Source organism: Acinonyx jubatus, chromosome C1, assembly GCF_027475565.1.
Source record: "Acinonyx jubatus isolate Ajub_Pintada_27869175 chromosome C1, VMU_Ajub_asm_v1.0, whole genome shotgun sequence".
Classification (NCBI taxonomy): Eukaryota; Metazoa; Chordata; class Mammalia; order Carnivora; family Felidae; genus Acinonyx; species Acinonyx jubatus.
In genome coordinates, this window is record NC_069381.1 from 121,430,665 (window position 1) to 121,453,943 (window position 23,279).

The window sequence follows — 23,279 nt, forward strand, 5'->3', positions numbered from 1 at the left end:
AGGATTCTTCCTTAGTATCTCCAGGAGGAGCATGACTCTGCCAACACTTTGATGTTGGACTTCAGAGCTTCCCAAACTGTAAGAAAATAACTTTCTGTTGTTTGAAGCCATTAGTTTGTGGTACTTCGTTAAAGCAGCCTGGGAAACTAATACAGTATCTAATAACTAATGTTACTGACATTATTTTGAGAGCTTGCCTCATGCCAGGCATTGCTCTGAGCATTTCACATGTGTTTACCAGTTTAATCCTCCAAGCAACCTTCTGAGGGAAACATGGTTCTTCTCACTTCACATAAGAGATATGCAGTTCCCTTGACCACATTTGTTACCCAGCTGATGGGTGCTCCAGCAGGTTCTAACTCAGATCCTACTCGGAACCTCCAACCGTGAGCTCTGAAAGGTGGGAAGAGACACTGAAGAGAATGTGTAGGCAAGAACTGGCATGGCCAAGCTCCTGTTCTGGCCATGCCCCACTGACAGTGAAAATGAGGACCCATGGGAAGCAGTTGAAGGATCAGGAAGCTTGGCCACCTAGTAGCAGAAGTTAATGCTATTTGGTTTCTGGGAAATTGGGTTATTAGCGAGGGTTCTCAATTAAGAAAAGCCCCCGTGTGCAAACCTAAGCTAAAAAGAACTGAGGGGCTGTGGTAGCGGACATTCTTTGGAGAACCAGCAGGGCCAAAGCTTCAAAGAGTACACCTAGGAGACCCATTTCACTCCTAGACTTGAAAGTGAGTGGACTTACAGTAGCAGCTGGGAGGAGTTCCAAGGAAAGAGTGATCTTGCTGAGTTCAGATGTTTAATTCTTTGAACATATTTCCCTTAAGTCTGTTATGGCATTTAAGAGCTGTGCTACTGTACAGTTTGGGTTGGTTGAAAGGGTGGGCTGGCTCTCTGGAATCTGTCAAATCTTTCATAGGAGCCCACTGATGAGCCACAAACTAGGAGGAGCTGGAATGCCACGTGGTAGCAGACAGTTCTTGCTGTAAAGAAAGCCTGAGGCTTTAAAAAAAATGTATAGAATGAATGTATCCAACACGCAAAGTCTATACAAAGGTTTCTCAGCCCTCTGGGTTGGTTTTTTGGGCTGGATCATTCTTAGTTGGGTGGGCGGAGTATGTCCTGTGCATTATAGGATGTCCAGCCGCATTCCTGGCTTCTTACCCACTGGATTTCCAAAAGCATCCCCATCCCAGTACAAAAATGTACCCAGAATAAAGTCATCCCCCTCCCTACCAAGAACCACTAATCTATATAAAGTAACAGAAAAATGCCACCATTCACTTGGGAAAGTCTTTGTATTTACAACGTTTGTTAAGCAGCTCAAGGGAGAGGTCAGATAGCACTCCCTTTTCACAATCAGTTCTACTCACATGCTCTTTTTTTTTTTTAATATTTATTTTTGAGAGAGAGAGACAGAGCACGGGCAGGGGAGGGGCAGAGAGAGAGGGAGACACAGAATCTAAAACAGGCTCCAGGCTCTGAGCTGTCAGCACAGAGCCCAACACGGGGCTCAAACTTGGGAACAGTGAGATCATGACCTGAGCCAAAGTCAGACGCTCAACTGACTGAGCCACCCAGGTGCCCCTCTGTTCACATGCTTTTAGCCCAGATTTGGCCAACTACCCAAAAATCTTCTCTACCCTGTTTCTTTCTTCCTTAGCTTCTCCAACACTACTCTTTCCTTACTTCCATTCCTAATGTTTCCTGTTCTCCTTTCCTGGCTCATTTTCCTCTGCTTGTCCCAAAACATTGATGTTTCATAGCTTTCATTCTTAGCTCTCTGGTTTGCTTTCCTTGGTTAAGTGTTACTTCCACATAACCCCATTTCTCATCTACACATTGACAACTGACTTCCAAATCCCTGTCTTTAGCTTGACCCTACTCTAAGCCTTAACTAAAAAGGACTAAACTAGTATTCTAGTACTCCCAGCTAGATATCTATATATGTTCCACAGATACCTCAAAATCAAATTATCTATGAAGATCCAAAATATTTACTGAAATTCCAAGCAACTTGGTCTCTATGCCACCATTCATTCTGATCAAAATTCCGTCAAAATTCTGAGAGGTCTTCCTTCTGAAAACCCCCCATGATGAACTTGTCACCAGGCACTATTATAGATTCTACTGTGGCTGCTTCCTCTGGTCTGCACCCCTCTCTCCACTCTGTCAGGACTGTAAACTAGGCCTCTCCATCTCTGCTCCCACTGTTGTTCAAGCACCATTCTAAAACAGTTAGGATCCACTCCCTGCTCTTCCTCCTATGCTTCTACTGCAAGGACAGGATCCATGATCCACCCAGGTACTCAACCCAGAAACCTGAGCCTCACTATTCACTCCTCCTCCTGCTTCCCATTCAACCAGTCAACAGAATAATCTTCGTTCTACCTGGAATTCATCTACTCCTCTTTCTACTCCTGCTGTCTTAGTCTCAGCAATTGTTACATCTTGCCTGGACTATTCAGTAAGTCTCCCTCACTCCAAAATTTGCCCCATCCACTTAGTATTACAGCAATCACTAGAATGATCTTTAAAAATAAAACGCTGCCACATAATCCAGCAATCCCACTTCTGGGTATTTATCCAAAAGAATTGAAAACAAGATCTTGGTGATAGCTGCAAGCCCACTTCACTGCAACATGATTCACAACAGCCTAGAGGTGGAAGCAATCCAAATGCCCATTGACAGATGATCAGATAAATAAAATGCCCTATATACAGACAGTGGAATATTATTCTACATTAAAAAGGGAGACCCCATCACAAGCTACAAGATGGATGAACTTTGAGGACGTTAGTCCTCAGTGAAATAAGCCAGTCACAAAAAGACAAATGTATGATTCCACTTACGTGAGGTGTCTAAAGTAGCCAAATATGTAGAAACAGAAAGTAGAAGAGCAATTACTGGGAGCTGGAGCAGGGGATGGGTGAGGGCTGGGGACAAATGGGGAGCTGTTGTTCAGTGGGTATAGAGTTCCAGTTTTGTAAGATGTAAAAGTTACAGAGATCTATTATTGTACAATATGTACACACTTAACACTACTGAACTGCACACTTAAAAATGGTAAAGATGGGGGCACCTGGGTGACTCAGTTGGTTAAGCATCTGACTTCAGCTCAGGTCAGGATCTCACAGTTTGTGAGTTAGAGCCCGGCATCGGGCTCTGTGCTGACAGCTCAGAGCCTGGAATCTGCTTCGGTTTCCGTGTCTCCCTCTCTCTCTGCCCCTCCCCTGCTTTCTCTCTCTCTCTCTCTCAAAAATAAATAAACATTTAAAAAATGATAAAGATGGTCAATTTTACTTTATGTGATTTGTAACACGATTAACAACTGCTTTAAATAAAAATCTGTTCATATAACTGCCTGTTGTAAACCCTTCCCTGGCTCACTCTCTTCTGGCGTTTGCAAAATCTGTCTGTTCCACTTGGAATGTTCTTCAAAACACCTCTTCCCTGCTCTGCTCCTGGAAAATGCTTCCTGGTCCTACAGGACAACTTCTCTCACCTCCCTCCTTTGTGATGGCATAACCCCTCAACTTACCCGACTGGGCACTCACACTAAGGAGCTGATGCCCATTTTCCATGTCTGCTCATCCTAAGAGACTGTGAAGTGCTCACACACAGGCACTTCAGTGTCCTTTACCTCTACGTCTCTGGAGGTGTGCATGCTGCCCAGCTGGTTTAGGAAGGCATTCATCAGATCCCAGTGCTGTGCCTACAAAGATTTCTGTTGAATTCTATTTTTTCCATTTTATCCTACCTGAAATAAATGTTTCCCCTGCCTCCCCAATCTGACTTTTCTGCCTTCTTTTTTATAGTCTTCTTTCCTCAGTAAACTTCCAATACTGGCCTGGTCCCGCATTGACTAACCTCAGGGTTTCCAATTTCATTTTCCTTATACTTCTGTCCCATGGTTGCTGGATCCCAAAGCTTTTCATGAATGTAGTTTCCATCAGACAGTATGTAGGATGACTCACTGAAGTGGAACAAAGACTCATTTGAACTGGGATCTGTTACAATAAAGCAGTGGCCACTGGGATTATTTACATACAGTTTGAGGAGTAATCTGCTGCTCTGAGCCACTGGAGAGATGTGTGACCATTTCTCCACCTCTGTTTTAAAATGTAGATTTTATTATTATTCCATTCTGGTGAGGCCAACACACCAGGACAGGGTGGCCATTGAAAAGATAGTTGGTTATTCACAGTTCCCAAGAGGAAGGGCCATGGGAAGAAGGACTGGGGCTGCCCAGGACTCAGAGGAAGTGAGGAGAAAGCATGGGTGAGAACTTTTCTCTTGGTTTTACCTGGAAGAAATGTCTGAGGCAGGGTAAGCAAGCTATGCACATTTAGGATTGGTTAGTTTGAATACTTGAAGTAGGCTTCAGGGCATAGGGGCTGTCTCTAGCCGCCTGGTACCTGGCCAGGTGGTGATTATGGCAGGGGATAGTATAGTGGCCCAGAGCGTGAGAGCCCAGTAAGGGAGGTGCAAGGGGGAGATGGGCTTTTGATGAGTTGGCTTACATGTGGAAGGTACAAAGGAGTTGTAGTTATCTTTAGGAATTGGCTTACCCTAGGAGGAACAGTGTGAGCCCCCACCAGCTAGTCTCCAAGATATCAGAGCATCATATAATACGGAAAATAAAAAACATGATTCACATACTTCCCAACACCAGAATCAGACCATGGGGCATGAAGTATGGCTGTGGGAGGACAAAGAAGGGGAAAAAATATGGATAATGTTACTATTAACATTGCAGGTAACCCAGACTAGAGCATTCCCTGACTCTTAAAAAGTTGGGAAGAAAAATTCTTCCAGCTACAGATTTAAAAATAGTCACTCACTTTCTCAGAAGCCAGCTTCTAAAACATTTACTTTAGATTTCTTTTTATGTGATGTGATAAATATACATTTTTTTCCCATAGAGAATATTTATGAAAACTTTTCTGGGAAATGTCTTTTCACTAAATATAGGGTCTCTGGAGACAGATCAGGAAAACAGCCCCCCAAATGTGCTGTCAATTGTGACCTGACAGTCTGAATTACCATATTTTTATATTGTAACTCACTTCCCTTAATGATATATATATTCTACTAATGGTGTGAAAGAGATAGAAACTGGCAGCTTTAATGGTGTGTGATGTATGTGCTCCCGAACCATTAAATGCAAGATTTTGCCTGAGATAAGAGGGAGCTCCAACTTGCCTTCATGTGGGGCATGGGCTTCAGCCCGACACTCAGCAGAGGTGACCTTTGGTGGTGAGGTGATATTGAATCCCATCTCCTTAGCGCATATTAAAGGTGACCACCCAGGCAGATTTGACATTTGGTAACTTTTGAACCTTTTATATGCCACTTTCTTTCTCCAGATGGCCTTCCCCTCCGCACATGTGGGTCCCCCCTCCCAGCTTTCCTTTTTTTCTCTGTCTCTTCCTGGATGAGGCTCTAGCCGTCAGCACTTACTGGAACTGATTGTCAATTCAAATGACTATACCCAGGGGTCATCCTACTGGAGGACAGGCATGACCACATGTGTTTGCATTTTGGAAACTGGGACATTTAAAATGAACCTAAAGTGCATTTGTACAAAAGAGTACCCAAGTGTGCCCCTATCTGGTAGCCCTTCCTGGAACCCAGGACACCCTGTCATGCTGACAGCCTGCAGTCTCCTCTGCCCACACAGAGGATGTCAATGCCTTCTCCCTTTTGGGCTGGACACTAGGAATGGCCCCAAGCTCCCAAGCTTGACACAATTTCTAGATAGAACACATCTGTCATAGCCACTTTCTGTGACATGCTGTGTCTGCCATAACAGAGACATGGTGGTGTTTGTGCCTTGAGCCCTATGAGTTCATCTGGGGCACTATCACTGTTACCTTAGCTTCTCTCTAAGCTCTGCTTCCTCTCTCCCCTTTCTTAGGACTGAAAGCTGCGAACCTGCCTTCCCTAATCCTATCGACCCCTGACTACTGTTTGGCTTCTCAACATCAGGTCTACTGTTTTGTTTTGTTTTGTTTTGTTTTGTTTTTAAGACAAAAATTACACAGACATTTTACATAAAAAAAAAAATCCGAAGGCACAAAAGGGATTACTTAAGAGAAACCTGACAGTTTATCCATCAAACAAGACTTTTGTCCATGAGACTAACCCAATATCTGCACTGGCCCTGAAGGAGAAAAGAAACCCTGGCTTTTAATCAAGAATGTGGACAAATATAGACAGCTACAGTAAATTAAAGGATTTTTTTGAAAGCTTCAATAAATGAAGAGATATACTGTGCACTTGTATGTGCAAACTAAATATCGCAAAACATCCAATGTCCCAAGGTGAAATTCAAGCTTTAATGCAATCTCAATCATATTCTCAAAAAAAGTTTTTCTTCAAACTTAGCACATATTAATTATGATGTTCATCTAAGAGAGATAAGAGATAAGTATAACAAGGGAAAACAACAAACAAGACTATTTAATTTCAATGGAATAAATAGTCCAGAATTAGACCATAGCCTAAAATCAGAATTTTATATGTAGCAAAAAGATGTCATAAATCAATGAAGGCAAAGGTGGACATATCTCATAGCTCTGGTTTTGCTGATTAGCATTAGAGGAAGAATTACTTTAGACCCAAGTAACATAATGAATAAATTTAAAATGAATAAGAAGTTAAATATAAAACTGCTACCATGAAAATATAAATATAGATACTCACATAACTGATAATTTTGTACATCTGGAAAGTTTGGAGGAGGGATGACTTTCTAAGTACAAATGTGATAGAAGAAATCACAGAGAACAATGAACAGATTTCTAGAAAACAGTTAGAAACACCTAACATCCAATGAAAGTTATTAACCAAAAGAAAAAGATTAAGCTGGCAAATATGATATAGAAGTGGCTGACATTCTTAGTATGTAAAAGTTCAGGCAACTTTCAATAAACACATTCAGACCCCAGTACATAAACTAGGAAGACAATGATATAATAAAATCCACAAACATGAAAGACAACTTTACCAATTATAAAAATAATGCAAATTAAACAAACATTTTATGTATTAAGTTAACTGAATAAAAGTCTAATGGTAATTTATATTGCTAATAATGATGCATCAAAAATATTGTCACCTACATTGCATGTAGCGTTTTAAATCGATACTATTCTTTTGGAAAGTTACTTGGCAATATATTTCAGGGACCATATGAAAGACTTGATAATCCTACTTTCACACAAAATATGGGAAAAGCTACACACATGGAGATGTTATCACAATATTATCTTGGTAAAAAAAAAGAATACAGAAGTAAACAAATGTCCAGTGATAAAAGAATAACTAAGCTGGTTGTGAAATTGAATTTTGAAACATCTCTGCAGACTCTTTCATCACCCAGCCAGCAAGACATATTCCTTTCCTTTGAATCTGGGCTGACCTTGGTAACTGGTTAGTGCAGCTGGAGGGGCACTGTATGAAGGTCATAGAAGACAGTACAGCTTCTGCCTGGCTGTTAGAACACTTCTGTTGGAGCCCTGAGCCACCACGTAAGAAGTCCTAGCATCCTGAGGTTGCCATATTGTGAGGGGGCCCAAATTAACACAAGTCATTTTGAGATGCTCTGGGACTATATAAAGAGAGATAGATACGCAGTCAGCCCCAAGCTGCCCTTCTGTCCCAGATCCAGCCACCATATGATAGCAACTGGTTGAACTTAAACCACTCAGACAAGTCTTTCCCAAGTCGCTGACACATGGAAGATAATACAATGACTGTTGTTGCTTCAGGTCACTAAGTTCTGAGTGGTTTGTTGCACAGCAATAGATAACTACAACAAAAGTCTCTATTACACAGAACATGAAGCAGCCATTAAAAACTTAATTTATAAGACTATATAAAAACACAGAAATATTCCTGTACATAGTATTTAGTAAAAACACAACACATAAAATTTTTGTACAATTGTAACCATCAAAAATACATACCAAAGGAGGAGGGGCCAACATGGTGGAGAAGCAAGGGGATCCGAAGTTCCCTCGACTCTCAAATAAAGCAGGGTTGAAGCCAAAGGGCTTTGAACTCCAAGAGTCCAGGAGACAAAAAGACAAGGTGGCTTCCAGGGACCCACCGGACAACCTGATGGGCCACAGGTGCGTGACTGCGAACTGGGAGAGAGAAAAGGAACACAGGGGAGGAATCCCCTTCTGCAGAGAGACAAAGGGAAGATAAAGAGTGGCTGGGGAAGCATAGGACTGTATCTGGACAAGAGGAAAACCTCAGACGGGAACTGAGAAAGATCCAATCTTTAACTGCAGGGCTTGCTGCGGACTGGGGCCAGCTTCCCAGATCGCACACCTGGGGAGGAGGGGTGCCAGCCCCGGCCTCGCGGCTAGGTCAGGGGCGCAGTCCACACTAGGAGAAAGCGATCCTCTCCCTGGAATGCTGTGAGAAGAGGGTTTATATCCGCTCGAAAGGCAAAGCCTCCCTGCGACCGTCAACCAAAGACCACATATGGGGCGGCACAGAGCTGCGCTTCCCCAGTGTCGGGGCACACGGAGCAGGAGTTTGAATCCCAACCTAGCTCCAGGACATGGGAGTCGGTGGAGCGGGACAAACTGCCTCCTTTTCACTCACTGCTCAGTGAGAACGGCTGGAACAGAATGGTTTGGGAAACCAGGTCAGGGGAGGAGAGACTGGCGGTGGCGGGGGGGGGGGGGGGGGGGGGGGGCATTTTTCTCCTCACAACCACCAAGGTGGGGTCTCAGGGATCTGACCTCGGGGCCCAGTGGAGGCGGGACCCGCCCACACCAAACCACACCCCTCCACTCAGGGTTTGATGCTGATGAACCAGGTGGACCTCTCCTCCAGACCAGACTAGCCGTGTTGCATTGCCTGGTTTACTTCTCAGACAGTTCTTATTATATAAATACACTCTTCCTTCCTTTTTTCCTTCTTATCTCTTCCCTCCTCTAGTCTGGTTACTCTGGTTGTTGGTTAAACAGACATATTTAATCCATTCTCTTGGTACGTGTTCTATACCTCCTTCTTTATTTTCCTTTCTCTCTCTCTGGATTAAGCTGTATAGTTTCTCTGTCTGGCCAATTCTATTTTCTTTTCTTTTTCCCCACCCCCTTCTTTATTTTCCTTACTCTCTCTGTGGATTAAGCCTTATAGTTTCTCTGTCTGGTCAATTTTTATTTTTTCTTTTTCCTAACCCCTGTAATTTCCCTCTTTGTATGACATAAGGCCTCTTCCATCAGCAGTGCCTCCACCCTGTTGTTTACTTGTAGCTGGTGTTTCTGCTTTTTTGTTTTTGTTTTGTTTGTGTGTGTGTTTGCATGTTTTTGTTTTCTGTTTGTTTGTTTGTTTTCCTTTCCAGGGCTACTTCAATGAAGAAATCAAAACACACCTGGGGGAAAGGTCCAAAACATCACTACGAGTTGAGAGATAAACTACCCACAGTCACAACAGAGAGCAAGTAACACTCTCCGAAACACAACTTCTGAAGGGCCAGGCCCTGGACAGTGTATGACCCCTCTTTTTTTTTTTTTTTTTTTTTTTAACGTTTGTTTATTTTTGAGAGAGACAGAGACCAAGTACAAGCGGGGAGGGTCAGAGAGAGAGGGAGACACAGAATCTGAAGCAGGCTTCAGGCTCCGAGCTGTCAGCACACAGCCCGATGTGGGGCTCGAATTCACGAACCATGAGATCATGACCTAAGCTGAAGTCAGACGCTTAACTGACTGAGCCACCAAGGCACCCCGACCCTTCTTTAATATATTAAGGCTCTTAGGTGCAGGGTATATAACAAGCTTTTAAACACATAAGGGACAGAAAATTAGCCAAAATGATGAAATGGAAGAATTCTCCTAAAAAGAAATTGCAGGAAGAAATGACAGCTAAAGAATTGCTCAAAACAGATATAAACAATATAACTGAACAAGAATTTAGAATAATAGTCATAAGACTAATCATGGGGCTTGAGAAAAGCATAGAAGACAGCAGAGAATCTATTACTGCAGAGATCAAGGAACTAAAAAATACTAATGATGAATTAAAAGTGCTATAAATGGGGTGCAAAATAAACTTGAGGTGGTCACAGCGAGGATTGAAGAGGCAGAGGGGAGAATAGGTGAATTAGAAGATAAAATTATGGAAAAAGAGGAAGGTGAGAAAAAGAGAGATAAAAAAAAACTCTGGATCATGAGGGGAGAATTAGAGAACTAAGTGATTCAATGAAACAGAACAATATCTGTATCATAGAATTTCCAGAAGAAGAAGAGAGAGAAAGGGGCCGATGTTGAACAAAACATAGCTGAGAATTTCTCCCACCTAGAGAAGGAAACAGACATTGAAATCCAGGAGGCACAGAGAATTCCCTTCAGATGTAACTTGAATCAATTTTCTGCACAACATATCACAGTGAAACTGGCAAAATACAAAGATGAAGAGAGAATTCTGAAAGCAGCTAGGGATAAACGGGCCTTAACATACAAGGGTAGACACATAGGGGTAGTAGCAGACCTATATACTGAAACTTGGCAGGCCAGAAGGGAGTGGCAGGAAATATTCAATGTGCTAAATAGGAAAAATATGCAGCCAAGAATCCTTTATCCAGCAAACCTGTCATTCAGAATAGAAGGAGAGATAAAGGTTTTCCCAAACAAACAAAAACTAAAGGAATTCATCACCACTAAACCAGCCCTACAAGAGATCCTAAGGGGGACTCTGTGAGTGAAATGTTGCAAGGGCCACAAAGCACCAGAGACATCACTACAAACATGAAACCTACAGATAACACAATCAGAAACATAAGCAATCTTATTGGTAAGAGTGTAGTAATTGCAGGGGACTTTAATATTCCATTTACAACAATGGACACATCCTCTAGGCAGAAAATCAATAAACAAACAATGGCCCTGAATGATAGGCTGGACCAGATGGACTTGACAGATATATTTAGAACTTTTCATTCTAAAACAGCAGAATATGCATTCTTCTCGAGTGCGCATGGAATAGTCTCCAAGATAGATCACATCCTGGGTCACAAAACAGCCCTCAAAAAATATAAAATAATTGAGATCATAGCATGCACACTTTCAGATCACAATGCTATGAAACTTGAAATCAACCACAGGAAAAAATTTGGAAAACCTCCAAATGAATGGAGGTTAAAGAACATCCTACTGAAGAAGGACTGGGTCAACCAGGCAAATAAAGAAGAAATTAAAAAATATATGGAAACAAATGAAAATGAAAATACAACAATCAAAACCCTTTGGGATGCAACAGAGGCAGTCCTAAGAGGAAAATACATTGAATCCAGGCTATCTCAAGAAACAAGGAAAATCCCAAATACAAAATCTAACAGCATGCCTATAGGAACTAGAAGCAGAAAAACAAAGAAAGCCAAAACCCAGAAAAAGAAGAGAAACAATAAAGATTAGAGCAGAAATAAACAATATAGATCGAAAAACAAAAAATGGGAGAACAGATCAATGAAACTAAGAGTTGGTTTTTTGAAAAAATAAACAAAATTGATAAACCCCTAACCAGACTTCTCAAAAAGAAAACAGAGAGGACCCAAATAGATAGAATCACGAATGAAAATGGATTTATCAGAACCAATCCCTCAGAAATACAAGCAATTATCAGAGAATACTATAAAAAATTATATGCCAACAAACTGGACAACCTGGAAGAGATGGGCAAATTCCTGGACACCCACACACTACCAAAACTTAAACAGGAAGAAATAGAAAATTTGAACAGACCCATAACTAGTAAAGAAATTGAATTAGTTATCAAAAGTCTCCCAACAAATAAGAGTCCTGGAGCAAATGGCTTCCCTGGGGAATTCTACCAGACATTTAAAGCAGAGTTAATACCTATACTTCTCAAGATGTTCCAAAGAAATAGAAATGGAAGGAAAACTTCCAGACTCGTTCTATGAAGCCAGCATTACCTTGATTCACAAACCAGACAGAGACCCCCACAAAAAAAGACAATTACAGGTCAATGTTCTCAACGAGATACTAGCAAATCATATTCAACAGCATACAAAAAAAATTATTCACCATGATCAAGTGGGATTCATTCGTGGACTGCAGGGCTGGTTCAGTATTCACAAATTAATCAATGTGATACATCACATTAATAAAAGAAAAGATAAGAACCATATGATCCTGTCAGTAGATGCAGAAAAATTATTTGACAAAATACAATATCCTTTCTTAATAAAAACCCTCAAGAAATTCAGGATAGAAGGAACATACTTAAACATCATAAAAGCCATATGTTAAAAGTCCACAGCTAATGTCATCCTCAATGGGGAAAAACTGAGAGCTTTCTCCCTAAAATCAGGAACACGACAGGGATGTCCACTCTCACCACTGTTGTTTAACATAGTGTTGGAAGTCCTGGCATCAGCAGTCAGACAACAAAAAGAAATCAAAGGCATCAAAAATGGCAAAGAAGAAATCAAACTTTCACTTTTCACAGATTACATGATACTCTACATGGAAAACCCGAAAGACTCCACCAAAAGACTGCTAGAACTGATACATGAATTCAGCAAAGTCACAGGGTACAAAATCAATGTACAGAAATCAGTTGCATGTTTATACACCAATAATGAAGCAACAGGAAGAGAAATAAAGAAATGGATCCCATTCACAATTGCACCAAGAACCATAAAATACCTAGGAATAAACCTAACCAAAGATGTAAAAGATCTGTATGCTGAAAACTATAGAAAGCTTATGAAATAAATTGAAGAAGATATAAAGAAATGGAAAAACATCCCATGCTCATGGATTGGAAGCACAAATATTGTTAAAATGTCAATACTACCCAAAGCAATCTACACATTCAATGCAATCCCAAACAAAATTGTACTGGCATTCTTCTCAAAGCTAGAACAAACAATCCTAAAATGTATATGGCACCACAAAAGTCCCCAAATAGCCAAAGTAATATTGAAGAAGAAAACCAAAGCGGGAGACATCACAATCCCAGACTTTAGCCTCTACTACAAAGCTGTAATCATCAAGACAGTATGGTACTGGCACAAGAACAGACACATAGAGCAATGGAATAGAACAGAGAACCCAGAATGAGTGAGTAAAGTAAGTCAGTCAGAGAAGGACAGGTATCTTCTGTTTTCACTCATATGTGGAGCTTGAGAAACTTAACAGAAGACCATGGGGGAAGGGAAGGGGAAAAACAATAGTTACAGATAGGGAGGGAGGCAAACCATAAGAGACTCTTAAATACAGAGAACAAACTAAGGTTGGATAGAGTGGTAGGGGAGAGGGAAAATGGGCATTGAGGAGGGCACTTTATGGGATGAGCACTGGGTGTTGTATATAAGCCAGTTTGATGATAAATTATATTTTAAAAATTAAAAAATTATGAAATAAAAATACATATCAAAAAGGACTAAAATGGAGTAAGGGCCATTTTAAGAGTTGGGTTAGGTCGGTAACATCAGGATGATATTATTGCACTAATGTCTAAACCTACTAAGATATTGCTATAATGATTGTGTAATTAATTAATGAGAACTACTTGTCCCTCAAAAGGAAAAAAAAAAAAACTGAGTCCCATCTTAAGATACTGGTTTAGCAAAATGAGAAAAAAAAAAAAAAGATGTTAGAAGCACAAAAAGACTACAGAAAAATTTGCCCCTTTCCCAAGAGTGATTATGAACTGGATTAAAATGCCCCAGCTCTGTCTCCCTTTGTTTCCAAAGTTTGAAGAGAGCTGACAAATATTTCCATGGCCGAATGTGTATGGCAGAATTTTTCTTTTCATTTCACGGCTTTTATTTTTAAGACAAAATAATATACAGGTATTTTGTACAAAATGCAAATGATGTAGAAATGTTTGGAATATCTAAATGAAAACGTGGTTTTAGGGTCATATCCCCTGGGACTAGATTAGAGACTACCTTCCACTCACATCTTGTAAACTCAAATGCTTCAGAAATGCACACAGCTTCTCGCTGCCCAGTGACATGCCAACTAGAGGGCGGGCACACACACACACACACACACACACACACACAAACACACAATATGGGATGATGGACTACGACTCCATAGTGGCAAATAAAACATCCATTTGGAAAAGGGTGACTCCAGCAACACGTGGCAGTCACTGGCTTATTATGGTTTTGTTAAATCCCACAGGGCAAAGATTGCAAAGGTGCCTTCTCAGGCCTCAAGGTAAGCTGGCCATTGGCTCACGTGGTACTCTGTGTGTATCCTTGGAGAACATGTAGGTTTTGGAGGGTGTGCTTTTCACTGTAGGCTGATAGCCCACTTCCTGCTGAGGCAGGTTTGAGATCAACAGCATTATTTCAGAGGTTGAACAATTACAGACTTTTGTGGATAAAGATAAGAGTTACTTATAGCAATAAAATTCCCTCAAAAATTTGCTAAGCTTCTTGCCCATTTAATTTTTCTGCACTCACTCTGGGCACAAGATCTTATCTTGACCTCATCTCTAGGCCTAAGACTAGAATGTAGAGGTTGGCAAACTTGTCCTGTAAAAGGGCTAAATAGTAAATATTTTGGACTTAGTGGGCCCAAAGGCAAAATCAAGAGTGTTATGTAGGGAGTTACATAGTAAGAGAGCAAACAAATGTGCACATTTTTTCTCACCTGTTTTAAGGTTGGGCAGGGCCATATGAAAACAAGTGGCCTGTCAGATTCACCTGATGGACTGCAGTTTGCCAGCCACTGCAGAGTCTATTATTCTTGGCCTGTGCGCTGCATACCCTCCCATTAATCTTCACAGTGGCCACCTTGAACCCATTGAGAGAGTAGGCATTAGAGCAAAGACAACACCCTACCTGATCTTTGTCACTATTATTGTTACTTTGCTTATGGTGATGCAGAGAACTCATAACAGAGGACACAAGAGATAGACCTACAGCCATGAGCTATATCCTGGTAAAGAGTCCCTATCAACCACTTCAGTTTGCAATACAAACGTCCTTGGTATTTTCAGCCCTGCCGGGTCCCCAGTATGACTGCGCTGTTAGTTGCTTAGATTGCCGGACACAGGTAGAATCCTATTTTAGCAAAGCCATGCTCCTTTCCCCCAATGCCTACAAGCTGTTAACCCTGGCCAGAGCACATCTCTTATATGGCAAGAGTATCAACAGACACCACACTGTAAAAACTTCCCACCAGTTCTCTAATACTATGGACTCAGTCTGCCCCTGCTCTGCCTCCCTGTGAACTCAGAGAAGAGTTTTTACTCTTGTTTTGCCACCGCAGACCAAGGCTTGCCAGCTTGTTAGCCTGTGATCTGTGTCTTTTCACCCACTAACTGACCACTTCAACTAATCCTATGCCACATGCTTAGGGGCTATTACTTGCAGCCTCTCACTTCAGGAACCAAATTCCATCTTGCAGCTATTGTATTTTTGGCTTTGATCTTACAGTCTAGGATTATTGCACCAGCTCCCAGGGAGCAGGATGAGGGAAGAGATAAAATCAAAAGGGAAAAGGGGCAAGCCTTTAAAACGTGAAGCTAAATGCTGCTTGACAATAAGTGGTAAAAAACAAAATTCCAAACCAATTAGTCTGACTCAGGAGCCTCACGTTCTTACCATAGGGTCACCCAGCTTCTATGTAGGTATACAGAGTGTGGGGGTGCCTGTCCGACATGCATACACATAGATTCTGGTGAAGAAAACAGCTATGGGCTTCTTCTCCAGTGGCTTTTGGATTCATAACATGTCTTAGCAAAATTATGAGACTAAGTTTGAAAAAATAAAGGGGAAAAAGGAAGTGATGGTCCATCAACAGTTGAATGGGGGGTGCCTGAATGGCTCAGTTGGTTAAGCATCCGACTTCAGCTCAGGTCATGATCTCGAGGTTTTTGAGTTCCAGCTCCACGCCAGGCTCTGCGCTGACAGCTCGGAGCCTGGAGCCTACTTCGGATTCTATGTCTCCCTCTCTCTCTCTCTCTCTCTCTGCCCCTCCCCCACTCATGCTCTGTCTCTCTCTGTCTCTCAAAAATGAATAAATGTAAAATTTTTTTTTAAGAAAACAGTTGAATGGGTACCCAAAATGTGGTATATATCCATACAGTGAAATATCATTGGTCATAAAAAGGATGAAGTACTGATACATGCTACAACATGGATGAACATTGAAAACATCAAACCAAGTAAAAGAAGCCAGTTACAAAGGACCACATATTATATGACTCCATTCACGTGAAATGCCCAAAATAGGGAAATCCACAGAGACAATAAATTAGTGGTTGCCAGGGGCTGGGGAAGTGGGGGATGGGGAGTGATGTGTATGGGTAGAGGGGTTCTCTTTGGGGTTCTAAAAATTGATTGTGGTGATGGTTGCCCAACCCTGAGAACATACTAAAAAACATTAAATTACATACTATAAATGGATGAATTGTGTAGTATGCAAATTATATCTCAATATAGGTGTTGCCAAATAAAAAGCCCAAGGTGACGCTGCAAGAGGAAAGTTAACACAGGGCAGTAGCTTGATGACACGTGAGCATTGCATGTGCTTGGAGAAATAGCTCATGCCATTAGTCACTCTAGTGAAAGAGTGCCACAGCAAAGCCATGCCCATGTTAGGAATCACAAATTGCAGTTACTGCCCTACAGATTAACAAAAGGAAAACAAAATGAAGATTTTTTTTTAAGAACTATGACAATCAAGGAGTGCAGGATGCATGAACTTTCCTTTTAAACCGTTAAAATATTTTAATCTTTGTTATAGACTAATTAACCATCCCTGACATGTTTCATGATTCAACATAGGGCCAAACATTCTGCACTTGCACTGAGAATCATATGAACAGGGAGAGCTTTCTCTAACTGTGCTGTCTCTTTAGGACAATATAGATGGTGCCAGCACTCTCCTCCACTCAGTGCCTGCCCTCACCTAGGCAATTACTCAGGATTCTACTTATTGTAGCATCAGAGATCCAAATGATCCATCTCCTCTTAGTTTATAGTCAAGCAACCATATTACCCTGATGTTCAGTGACTTTTCCAAAGTGATGAATCCAGTGGGAGCAGAGTTCCTTACCTCCCAGACCAGGATGCTTTAACCTATACCATGCTCAATCCCAAAATAGCAATGAACAAATGTTATGAAAATTTTCAAAGGTTAAGAAACTCAATTTTTGTTTAATTTATTATCCATTTTGAGAAAAAGAGAGAGAGAGCATAGGGAAGGGACAGAGAGAAAGGGAGAGAGAGAGAACCCTAAGCAGGCTCTGGGCTGTCAGTGCAGAGCCTAATGTGGGGCTCAAACTCACAACCTGAGCAAAAACCAAGAGTTGGACACAACTGACTGAGCCACCCAGGTGCCTCAGAACTCAATTTAATGTAAATATTCTCAATATTTAACCAAGACAAAAGTATTATTGTGGAATAAGAGGGACAAATAGAGGGACAAAAACGTATGTGTGCCTACTCACTCAGGCATCTAAGGAGGAAGAATTCTTGCAAGCCAGATCAGCCCCTGGGTTGTTCTGCAGTGTGGAGATTCTGGAAAGGGCAAAGGGAAAATGGAGAGAATAATTGTGTTTACAACCATCAGTTGATGGTTTTCAGGGACAGGGAAATGAGAGCAGAAGGGAAAGACTTTCAGAAGGCAAAGGATATTAAAAGGAGCAGCAATGGGAGAAAAACTATCTTAAAGAGGGTGGCCATGTATTAAGAACATACTAGCCTCTTTCCCACTTCAATAAAAAATTGATTAAAGCACTGAAATATTTTGTATAATCTTTTGGCCACCATATTGCTCCTTTGAACATAACAAACCCGCCCAAACTGAGCCTTGAGGTATTCTATAATTTAGTCAAGTTAAATTGATAATCAAATTATTCTATCAAAGTCACCTAAATAGTAATCAGGAGAACAGGGCTCTCAGAACCTCTTTTAACATACCATTTTTTTACTCTCAATTATTGCAGTGTGTGAGCTACAACTAGTAGTGAATATTTAGAAAGCAGAGAAGTTCTTACTCATCTTTGTATCCCCAAAGTACCTAATACTGCTTTTACATAGGTGTGAGCATTGTCAATATTTATCAAGTTAACAAACTATCTGAACTTTCTGATTATTCTCACATGTGAAAAAGACACAGGAGAGCAGTGCCTGGGGCTCTGTGGTAGAGCTGGTCGTTCTCCCCCAGGATCATCTAGGATACCTTGGCTGGTGTTGAGAAGAACAATACAGGCTCAATTTCCATAAAGTGCAGTCCTAAATTTTAGATTCAGGGATTGATATTTGACTTGTAATAGATTCTCTTCTGGAAAAAGAAAAGAAAGACAGGGAGCAAAGGGTGAGCTCAGAAGACCATTCCAGGAAATAAATCTGAATCAGAAGCACCAGGGAGAGGTTTTTTGAGAAGATGGTCAAAACACATCAGCCCAAAGATAACAAGAGTTCAAAAGATCCCAAGTTATTTAGTTGAAAGACAGTTCTAATGCTTTTTCTTGCATACAGCCTATCAGAGCTGAAACAAGTAAACTAGAAGACTTCAGACAATATCGTTAAAGGTATTTCCTTAGAAACCCAAGCTTGGAAATCCAGCCAGCTCTCAGTCGGCCAGCGGTTGGCAGTTCGATCTGTGAATCCAGACTAATTCTTCATCTCTTTGAGATCCCTGCTATCTGCTTTTTAACACTTCACCAACTCCCTCAAGCCTGGGAGGGAGCATAAAAAGAAAAACCAAAATGGTTCATCCAGGAAGCTGGATTATGAGGGCTTTTTTCTGTCCTCTGTCTGGAAAGTGGTATTTATCTCTAAACCACAATCTCTACCATTGACCAAATTTTAGGGCCTGTTTCTTTCTGTATAAGTCAAGTTATGCTAGATTGCACTACAATAACTAACAACCCCCAAATCTTAAAAGCTTAAAAAACAATAGTTTACTTCTCAGTATATGCAAGTTCTGACACCTTCCAGGTAGCTGTCTTGGGTGTTATATCACCTATCATCCCAACTTGTATGGTCACTGTAGAAGAGGAAGAGAAAACATGGACAACCACACCAGTTGTTCTTGTTGTTGTTTTTTTTTTTTTTTTTTTTTTAATTTTCTGGTATTCTTAGTTTGCTTCTTTAGAGTACAAGGATTATTTTCCTCTTTTTCCTTTTGTTTAAATTGAGATTTAACTGACATTTAACTTTATATTAATTTTAGGGGTACAAGAGAATGACTTGATACTTGTATACCGTGATATGATCATCGCAGTAATTCTAGTTAACATCCATCACCATGTGTAGTTACACATTGCTTTTTCTTATGATGAGAACCTTTAAGGTTTACTTCCTTAGCAACTTGTAAATAAGCAATATGCAGCAACATTCATTAGAGTCACAAACCAGTTCTTAAGCATTTCCCCCCAGAAGTGACCCATACCTCTCCCACTCACATTTCATTGACCAAAAAGATCACATGGAACATCCGTCTTCAGAGGCTGGGGAAGTATAATCATACTCGTTGTCTAAAGGCAGGAAAGCAGGAAATATTGGTTGTCAGCAATAGTATCTTCCACACATGTTCTGCTCCTAAATATTAAGAAGCCTTACTATTGTTTGCTATTTACTTTGATTTCTGAAAGCCTCAAGCATGGCAGGGAGTTCTATCCAGATGCTTGGGAATAAGAGAGCTCGAATGAACTACCTTGTGAAACACTAGTCTGGCCACCCTCATCCTGACCATCTTCTGACATCAATTACTTTTTCAAAGCTACCCTTCAGATGCTATGGTGACCTGCAGGGCTGTGTTGGCAGGGCACATTCAATAGGGTTCCATTTTAATGAGCCATCCTCAGTTCTTTCATCACTCCTTATAAGGGATGCCAAGCATCTGTACAACTAGAGAACATTGTATGACTTTGGAACCAAGTTTCAGAAAGTCTAAACTAATAACACTGTTAAAAACACCACCATTTCACACGCAGCATATTACAGACTGGAAGCTTGAGGCCCAGAAATGAAGTGACAAGTCGTAATTATGAAGCTAATACATAGCTGTTGTTTTAAGTTGTTAAATGTGTAGTAGTTTGTTACAACAAAATCGAAAACTAATACAAAGTGATAGTTTCCCAAGAGTATTTATATTTTAACTAGGCTCAAATTAAAACCTAATGTACTAAAAAAGCACTAGGCAATAAAAAGCTCTTGACATTATACAGTCACCCCCACAGGTCATTCAAAACAAAATTTAGTTTTTGAAATGTTTATATGTATGGTATAATTAAAGTAAATTTCTTACAGATTTTCTGATTTTGAGAATCTGGATCTTTCTACCAGCACAATATTTTTCTCCCTATTCTCTTTTTACTAGATAATGCACCATTGATTTTTAAAATAAGACAAGGAGCTTTAAAGTTAATGTCTAATTATGGAATTTCAGAACACAAGATAAGAATGGGGCACGTGGGGGTGCCTGGGTTAAGCATACAATTCTTGGATTTGGCTCAGGTCATGATCTCACAGTTCCTGTGTTCAAGCCCTACATCAGGCTCTATGCTGACAGTGAAGAGCCCGCTTGGGATATTCTCTCTCTCTCTCTCTCTCTCTCTCTCTCTCAAAATAAATAAGTAAGCTTAAAAATATTTTTAAAATAATAAACTTTAAAAAAAAGAATGGGGGCACATAAGGAATGCTTCCCTGGGGTCCAGAAACCATCTCAATCACACCTAGCCTTCCGGTCAGCAGGCCACCACCGGGTAACCTGATTTCATGGCAGCAGGCAGCAGCAGGTGTTCCTTTATTCTCCCCATTGGGTTCTCTCATCCTTCCTGTATTATTTTTGACCTGGGCTTCTACTGCCATCCCCTCCAGCTACATCAGAAAACTAAACAATACACATTGGAATTGTCAGATGCCTTTCAAATCATATTCAGGTTGCTTCCAAGGTGGGAGAAACCAGTGAGGCCAACAGACAATGCCAAGGCCTGCGACTGCCAGGCTCAGTTGCATGCAGCCAGCCAGCACCCCACTACAAATAGACCAGAGGCTACTGAGGCAACTGTCCCCTTCAGACCAACACTCTTAGCCATTGCTCGCAGAGGGCCCACTGGGAAAGAGGCAGGGAGGAGGGGGTGGGGAAAGAAATCGAGGGAGCAAGTGTGCACACATGGGTGAGAGAGCACATGTCAGGCCACCATGAAACAGAAACTCAATTCTACACACCTTAAGCTTCTGCAGAAGCCAATTGGGCCACCCTCAAAGCAGTCTGTACAGGTAAAGAGCAATGGCCTTGATATTGTTTGCTACCCATGACCCTAGGCAAATTGCTTAACTTTAAGCACCTTTTACCTTGTCTGTAAAATGAAGAAGATAAAAGTAGCTTCCTCAATGGGTTGTTTTGAAGATTAAATGAGTTAAAACACAAAGTTCTTCATCCAGTATCTTACAGAAATTTCTCTTTTTAACGCACTCTCTTTCTAACCTCTGCTAAAGTTGCTTTCACCATGAAAGGAATGAACAACCGTTCATCACCTCCCTTCCCATCCCGCCACTGTTCCCAAACACACTTGATTTGCTCACAGGACAAAGGTTGGTACCATTGTTGAAGTTCACTCTGTGCTTGGAAGAAGCAGCGTGTGATGTCACATCATCCTAGCTTTGTTTCAACAACTCCCCTCAGCCCCTCCATGACCTTCCTCTATTGCAGCAGCTAATTGATAATGGGTAGCTGATTTTTTTTTTCTTAATTTGGGGCCAAAGGCAATGGCTTCTTTTAAGTAATGGAATCATAGCTATGATAGTTAGGAGGAGGTCTGGACTCTGTGAGAAGTTGTGTCTCTTTCCCATTCCAAATTTCCCCTGGAATGAATCTGCTTGGCCCAGCCTAGCATAAACGTGAAATCCCTGAGTGCCAATGCCCATCTCGAGAGAGGAAATCACAGATTCTGCCCTGCCCAAGGCAGTTAGCAAACCCCAGGCCAGTACCCTGAGCTGTGACAAAAAATAATGAGATAAGAAAGAAGAAACAGGCAAAAGGATTGTGGCTTTAAGCTACGTAGTCTTAATTTAAAGAGGTGTCCAGCAAGCTCTCTGAACCAATAGAGAGAGTATAGGAGGGTTATGGAAACACAAACCCAAACAGTTTTTGAAGCCAACTGGCAGAGCTGCCCCATGCTGGAAAAAAACTACTCAGAAGGTCTTTCAATTTATAGTTCAAAAATTACATTCCCTTGGTCAACTTTATAACTTACCCTTTGAAGGGACTTTCTCTTCTGAGCCCTGTGCTAAGGATAAGATGAAAATAGTAATAAGGGATTCTAGTGAGCTCTTTGAACCCCATAGGTCTTGTCCAAATAACCCAAATGAGCTCCCAAAACTCTGAGTAAAGTTGTCTGTCACTCAAAGAAAGTCACAGATGGAAAACTCTAATTCCAAAACCCCCCACGGATAAGACAAAACAGCATATATATTACCTGAGCAACATTAAATCAGGGAAATTTTTCCCTATTTACTTTTCAGTGTAGAATTATCACCTAATGTCTAAACCTCATGGTTAGAACTTGTAGAGTTCTTCATTCCAAAATTCACTGGTTCCATTTGTCCACAAAGTAGTGGTAATATGCTCTTTCCCAAAGGGAACAACAGCAAGAACAGAAATGTAATTTATTTTTTATTGCTGAGTTGGGCTTTTGCAAATGATTTTTGCAGACATATATTTAATAGATTTTCAGGCATATTTTATTTGCTGAAAAATTTCCATGCCCCAGCATAATTTCAATTATTCAGTGGAAACCATAGTTTGGGGAATTGTTTCCAGCCACTCATTCAGCTCTTTGAATAAGCTATATATATAACTTCAATTGATTACTTTTTCCATTTGGAAATTAGCTCAGATGAAGAGGGATTAGGAGAGAATGTGTTTCAAATTCTTTTTCCTCCTACAATCACACAAGAATTCTTTGATTCCTTGGACAGCTTGGAGCCTGACTTTTGAGGTCACTGGGTCCTGAATGAAGTACAGGAGACAGAGGGTGTCATTGAGGGCACTGTGTCCCTGAAGATGCATTCAGCTGCAAGTAACAGAGGTTTGTTTATTCACAAAACAAGAAATCTTGAGATGAGCAGTCATTAGTTTTGGTTAGGGAGACAATGCCCCTGGTCAACATCGTGGGATGTTTTTTGACCAAAGATGGCTGCTACAAGTCAGGTCATCAAATTCATGAAGAAGAGTAAAGAGGGAAGGATCACTTCAGCATGTTCTGTTCTATTAGGGAATCAAAACCTTTGTCAGAAGCCTCCAGCTGATGTCCA

The 23,279-nt window shown here is 40.9% G+C and overlaps 1 long non-coding RNA gene across 1 annotated transcript in view; it reads right to left on the reverse strand.

Moving 5' to 3' along the window:
• LOC128314005 (uncharacterized) overlaps positions 1-23,279 on the reverse strand; it is a 53,692-nt gene that overhangs the window by 28,886 nt on the left and 1,527 nt on the right. Inside the window, exons 2-3 of the long non-coding RNA XR_008295284.1 lie at positions 18,196-18,297; positions 17,462-17,531 (exon numbers count right to left, since the gene is read on the reverse strand). This is a non-coding gene — a long non-coding RNA (uncharacterized LOC128314005). The remainder of the gene's footprint in view (positions 1-17,461; positions 17,532-18,195; positions 18,298-23,279) is intronic.